The sequence below is a fragment of the Molossus molossus genome, unplaced genomic scaffold (genome assembly GCF_014108415.1).
Source record: "Molossus molossus isolate mMolMol1 unplaced genomic scaffold, mMolMol1.p scaffold_m16_p_12, whole genome shotgun sequence".
Lineage (NCBI taxonomy): Eukaryota > Metazoa > Chordata > Mammalia > Chiroptera > Molossidae > Molossus > Molossus molossus.
The window spans coordinates 50001063-50007841 of record NW_023425347.1 but is presented as its reverse complement, the minus strand read 5'-3'; the positions used below and the strand labels follow the sequence as shown (position 1 = coordinate 50007841).

Here is a 6779-nt window from a genome sequence, read left to right as displayed (position 1 = left end):
ATCTATCAATCATCATCTATCTATTATCTATCTATCTATCTATATCTATCTATCTATCTATCTATCTATCTATCTATCTATCTATCATCTATCATCATCTATGTATCATCTATGTATTATCTATCTATCTATCTATCTATCTATCTGTCTGTCTGTCTGTCTGTCTGTCTATCTATCTATCTATCTATCTATCTATCTATCATCTATCTATCTATCTATCTATCATCATCTCTCTGGAACGCTTCAGAAATTTGCATATCACCCTTGTGCAGGAGTCATGCTAATCTCTGTATTGTTCCAATTTTAGTATATGTGCTGCTGAAGTGACCACTAGTCTAGTCTATTTATTGTTGCTAGTGTACTAATCTAGTCCCAGAGGGATTTAGTATACTTTTGCTGGTATTAACTAAGAAATGTAAGTGTGCGTGTGTGTGCTTTATTTGAATTTTATTCATTGTAAAAATAAGAGTGATCTGCATAAATTTTAATTCAGGGCTAAGCTTTTCTATTTAATTTTTCCTGCAGACTACTGTCAGTGCTTCAAAAACATCAACAACTGATAGATTTCCACAGAGCTGCCCTGGCAGCTGTGGTAATGAAATGTGAATGTGCTTCCACAATATCTGGAGACTTCTGCTTGGGATTATAAGCAGAAAGAAAGAACCGCATTTTAAGAAGATGTTGGCATATTCTTCAAATGTTGTTCTGAAAATGATGAAACAAAATAATTTATTATCTCAGGGCTGCTGTAGTTTTATTGGTTCTAACAAGATACCCTCCCATTAACATCCTTTGTGTCTCTGTCTTTCTCTCTCTCTTTAGAGCTCATTATAACAGAAGTCTGGAGATCTGGTTCTCGAAGATGGCACAGTAATAAGCACCAAAGGGTTGGTCTCAAAGAAATGAGATACAGCCCTGCATGGGTGAGACAGAGAAAAGAAAAAGGCCTTTTTAGTGTCTTCATGCATATACTCTTATGATATTCAGTGACTTAGAAATTATTTTCCGTAATTTGAATGAAACAGGTTGTGTCTCCACTGCATACGAATATTACAGATTATTTTTTTCATTATATTAATCTGTGCACAACATAATTATTCCTAAAAAAAAAAAAGATTTAGAATCTACATAAAATCAATATGTTCAGACTGCATTTTTGTTATTTTCCTTAAATACATATGACATGTTTTATTTTATTTTTTATATGAAATTAACAACTGCTGGTCATCCAGAGAGAATCAGTAATAAATAATGTTTAGAAGTACAAACTCAAAAAGCCTAAGGCAGCCCTGGGAACAAGCTAGAGGCCCAGATGTCACTGCTGGAAAAATACAGTATATTCCAGAGTCATTCATTTGGGGTGCTAAGGCTGCCAAGAACTCCCCACTTAAGTTGGCATGGAGAACATTTCAGCAAGGAGGAGGGCTAAGAAAAGAGTTTGTCCACCTTCCTGGAACAAAAGGAGATAGCTCTTATTAAAATATAATATATAGATTTTAGAGACTATAACTGGGGTGTCTAGTTAATGAGACATTTGCTAAGAATCGTAATGAGAAGCAACTAATACTACTTCACCTCAAATGACTATAACCCTTTGAAGAGAACATCTACACAACCTCTTAAAATCTCAAACTTCCATAGGAAATTTTGCCTCAAAATGCAACTTAGAGGGAAAACTGACTGAAAGTACTCCTGAGAAATATATTTCATGAATCTTGTTCCTTTACAGTAAAAATCCACAATCTCTCAGACAACATTTAACATTATGAGAGTATTATATTGTTATTTGCCCTAAAATGTAATGCATTTCTTGTGTATTTCTGCCTCAAACATTTTGCCTCTAACTTGATTCCAGGAAGGTGGCTAGGAACATACCTATCTTTTTGAGAGTAAAACTTTGTGGAATCCTGTATTTCTCTCATCTAGGAATAACATAAGAAACATAAATAACTTTCCTCATTTAATATGGAGTTTTACTTACTTATCGATTTTGGTTTATATGAGTATATGCAACAAGTTTAAAAGTTTCCAATCCCAAGGAAAGTCCTAAGTATATAACTTAAAATAATTTAGTTTATGCCAGAGATTTTCATCAGCAGTTATTCAAAGTCAATATCCATGGATCAACACACTTGAAATGTGAATTCTTAAACTTTTGGATACAGGGTCAGAATAGATAGCAAGAGTTAAAAAGTCCAAGTATCTTTCTAAGCACAGAAAGCATGGCCAATGAGCGCCAGGATTTTATCTTCTTAGGGGTATACAGTATCAGGTATTAAATTGGAATTGGTTTCATTTGATTAAGATAAAATCTTGTACCACTGTTTTGTGCTTGGTATTTTTCCAGGCATAGGACTGGGAAATGTTACGAAGGTTGTGTAAAACCAGGGCCTTGTTTTCAAAGAGCGGATGCTGGTTGGGGATGTTCAAGAATAAGATCCACATACAGGAAACACATGTTGGGAGACATCCACTGGAACAGTGCCCAGCTCTCACTGCAGGCGAGATGGCATGAGTGGGTCTTTAGGGACACACACGTCTTCCATTGTTCACTTTGAGCTTTGAGGTTCGGATGCTGAAGGCAAGGATTCTGGGTGTCATGGTTTGGGTTCCTTCAGAAGCCAGACCTGAGACAAGGGTTCAAGGGCAATTTCTCAGGGGGGATTCCAGGAAATACTTGGAGAGTGGGGAAGGACAGGGAAGGAAAGAGCCAAGTGAGACTGAGATGTTTGTCTGCTACATTCACCTTTGTCTCTCCCGTCCCTAGAGCAATGCCTGGCACATAGCATGTGGTCAATAAATAACTACTGAAAGAATGAATGGTGGGTGATTAAGGTGATTTCTTTCCTGGCATCTAGCCAAGTCCCTGAGTTCCAGGTTCTAGGAACCCCAAGGGAAAGCCCTTGAAACCTGCCCACAGGAAATGGGGTTCAGAGATATTTACCAGGGTGGGGTTACAGGGGGAGGGAAAGCCCAAAGGAAGTCAGATGCAAGGTCATGAAGAGAGAAGTTTCCATGAGTGAAAAGAAACATAATTTCCATGATAATTATCTTTCCCGCTCTCCTGTCTCATCCGTGAGGATAGGCAGTGGATAGAATATGGCCTGTGGGTACCTGGGATCCTATGAAGCTGGCATAATTAGTGTGTTCTCAGAGATACACGGTGACTTTCTCTGTCTCTAAGTCCACAGCTGTAAGTCCCCGAGGACAGGCACTGGGGAGTTTGACCTTTTAGTATCCCCAGCTCCCAGGGATTTATTAGCTGAATGAGTGTATGAGATTATGAAGTTGCTTGAAGATTTTCTTACTACCCTGAACCTCTAAAATCTGAATGTGAACCACCTCATATTGAAGGATGATTAAACCTTCACATCCGTGTTCAGTTTCTGACCCAGCTAACATCTAGAAGATAGGAAACATTAATTCTATCCCTTCTCAGCCAGCATTTGGATTTATGGCCAGAAAAGAAGTACTTTAGTTCCCTGAAGCATTTACCTCATCTATAAAATAAGAACTATGGCTTCCTATCATTTAAAATTGGAGGGATTTACTGACCTTAACCAAATGGTTATCTAGAATTAGTCCTGTGTTATACTTTGCATTCCTCGGATGTTTTATTTTTTTGAAACATGATCAGTCACCATATGTTATTTGATCCTTTTAGCAACATAATGAAGAAAGTAAGGCAGCTATTATAAACTCAAGTGGCAGGTTAAATAAAAAAGACACCACAGGAAAGCCCTTTGAATTATTTTACTCTTACAGCTGGTTAATGACAGAGCCACATGATTTTTTATATATAGACAGAACATTCGGAACATTTATTCAGTTTCTAACATGTGCCAGGCTCTGTTCTGTGTATGATACACGAAATTTACTACCTCCGCACAACAGCCCTTAGAAGTCGGGTGGTAGGCTGAAATTCTGGCCTGATTTTTAATTCCTCCTTGTCTAATTCTTCACACTCTTGCCATGGCTGCATTGTGGGAGAATCGTATTTCTCCACCCCTTGACTTGGGCTTGTGAGCTGCTTTGCCCAGTTACATGGGGCCCACATGCCAGCCCAAGCATAGGCTTTAAGAGGCTTTGTGTGTGTCCAGCATTCCTCCTGCACCTCTGCCATAGCCACAGGAGAAACCTGCCTGGCAAGGAGGAAGGATGCTGCATGCAGACCCATAGACCGGCGGTAAGAAGCAGAGCTTCCCCAGCTGCATGACCGGAAGCAGAAAAGCTCTTCTACCCCCAAGCCAAGCCCAATGTACATCAGCCAGATCCTAATCTATTTGCAGATCTGCCAGAATAATTTTTGTTTAAGCCACTGTGTGGAAGAGTGGTATTTTAGATAGCATTATGGCATCAATGAGTTACTGATATGCACTGTGATTCCTATTTTATGGATAAGAAAATTGAGGCACGGAGAGGCTAGGTAATTTGCTTAAAGTTGCTCAGTATACAGAGGTTCTAGGATTCAAACTATGGCAGTCTGTCTCCACAGCTCAAATTCTTTAATGCTGTGCCCTGCCTGTCTACTACAGTATAGTATAGAAAAATGTGCAAGGATTTGAAGTTAAATGTCTCCAGGTTCAAATCTCAACTACTACTTACTAGCTATGTGACTTTGTGCAAATTATCTGATGACTCTGAATTTTACTTTCCTTGAAAGAATGATAATAGCATTGACTGTAATATGAGTATTCATTAATTAATTCCATTCATTGAGCATTGGTTATGTGCTAGATACTGTTCTAGGCACTCACAATACTGGAAGACTCACTCAAATAGCTACCAACAGACCATAAATGGCAGGATAAAGAAGACAGTAACTAATGTGGCATAGGACCAATAAGGAGCACAGATAATGAGGTCCTAACCCTGTGCATTAGGTAGGGTTCTTCATAGAATCAATAGGGTATATATTATCTTATTTATTATAAATTAATCATAAGGAATTGGTTCACATGGTTACGGAGGCTGAGAAGTCTAAGACCCTGTAGTCAGTTAGCTGAAGACCCAGGAGAGCCGATGGTGTAGTTCCAGCCTGAGTTTGTAGGTCTGAGAATCAGGAGAGCCAAGAGTGTAAGTTTCAGTCTGAGTCCAGTTCCTAAGGCAGGAGGAGACTAATGTTCCAGCTCAAAAACAGGCAGAGACTGAATTCTCCCTTACTGAACTTTTTCATTCTATTCATGCTTTCAGCAGATTAGATGAGGCCCACCCACAGTGGGGAAGGTAATGTTTTACTCAGTCTCCTGATGCAAAATGAATCTCATCCAGAAACACCCTCAAAGACACACCCAGAATAATGTTTGACCAAATACCTGGCTGGGCACCCCAAGGCCCAGTCAAATTGACACATAAAATTAACATCATACTCTGATTTGAGAGGTGATTAAGAGATCGTCCCAGAGGAGGTGGTGCTTATACTGAGTCTTATATAAGAGAGATTGTATGTGTACAGCATTAGCCTAACATATATAAGATGTTCATTAAATGCTAAGTTTTTTTTTTCTATCTTCTTCAAAGGTCATAAGAGTGAATATTAGTTTCTTGGTCCAGCGGAACTTTTCAGGCAATAAAGCATGGGAGATAGATAGATAGATAGATAGATGATAGATAGATAGATAGATAGATAGATAGATAGATAGATAGATAGATAGATATAGATTTTTTGCTTATGTGCTGAACTAAAGAAATGCTGACACTCTTGCTGATGATGAGGGTCACTGGCATGGTTCACTTGTAATTGCACAACATAATTCTACCCCCAAATAGAATGCTTTTTGATGGTGTTTTAAAATCTCCAGCTGCTTTTTACTTATGAGGTGAAGTTACAGTGAGTTATGTTACAAGGTAATTTAACCTGACAAGACACACCATACTAAACATTCACAGACACAGTTTTGTTTCTCCCTGGAGAAGAAGCTGTTAGAAGAGAACGGTAATCGCTATAACATGATCAGCATGGGGGAGATTGATCACACCTAGGAAAGTGAGCTATTGGAGTTTCTTTGCAAAAGGCGCACCTTTCCTGTTGATTGATTGCACATCAGGGTGACCATTCCTGGGTGGGAAAACCAGTGTGGCCCCTCCCTTCTGCAGGCACATGCACATTTTTTGTTAGAGTTCATGAAAGATTGATGTGCAGCAGCTGTACTGTGGGTCCCAAATATTCCTGCCTTAAGAGTCCAGCTAGTTTTGGAAAGAGAGAGAGAAAAGGATTTACTATCCACAATTCTAAATACAATAAGCTCTATTGAAGATGGTGATTAAAGTTGAATAAAGCCATGGAGGGTTGTCCTCTTCAGAATTGCTGAGAAGGGGATTGAGATGTATTCATGGAAGAAAAGGCCAATGCCCTCTATGTTTTGTCTCTAACATGCCTCAGGGTTAGTGGTGTATCAGCAGTTTTCACTTTTATTCCAGATCATTGCTCTTCTACTTTCATACAGAATCTCTGTTCATTGAGGCTCACTTCATTCTCCACACAAAATTGTTGGTGTTATTACTTGACTAACTGGTAATTTTTCCCCCATTCTTTGAAGAAATGGGCACTGGCTTTATGGTCCTTTTCTTCCTGCCGTCTCTCTCCACCTTTCTGAGTATATACTTCAGGGATAGTGCATCCATTCTGTCTCTGTGCTTTTACCTCCCACATTCGGTGATCTTTACTTTTATTGACTCACTCCCTAGAGCATGTCAGCACCTGCTGTCATCATCTGAACCTGCTTCAATTTTGAGATATTAATGTAAAACACTGTAATCTCTGACCACATCTTTCTGTC

At 39.0% G+C, this 6779-nt stretch overlaps 1 non-coding gene across 1 annotated transcript; it reads right to left on the bottom strand.

Annotated features, from left to right (window-relative positions):
* Positions 1-227: 227 nt before the first annotated feature.
* On the bottom strand, positions 228-331 carry LOC118627341. The gene has a single exon (XR_004959099.1). It is a non-coding gene; the product is annotated as a U6 spliceosomal RNA (small nuclear RNA).
* Between the last annotated feature and the right edge of the window lie 6448 nt (positions 332-6779).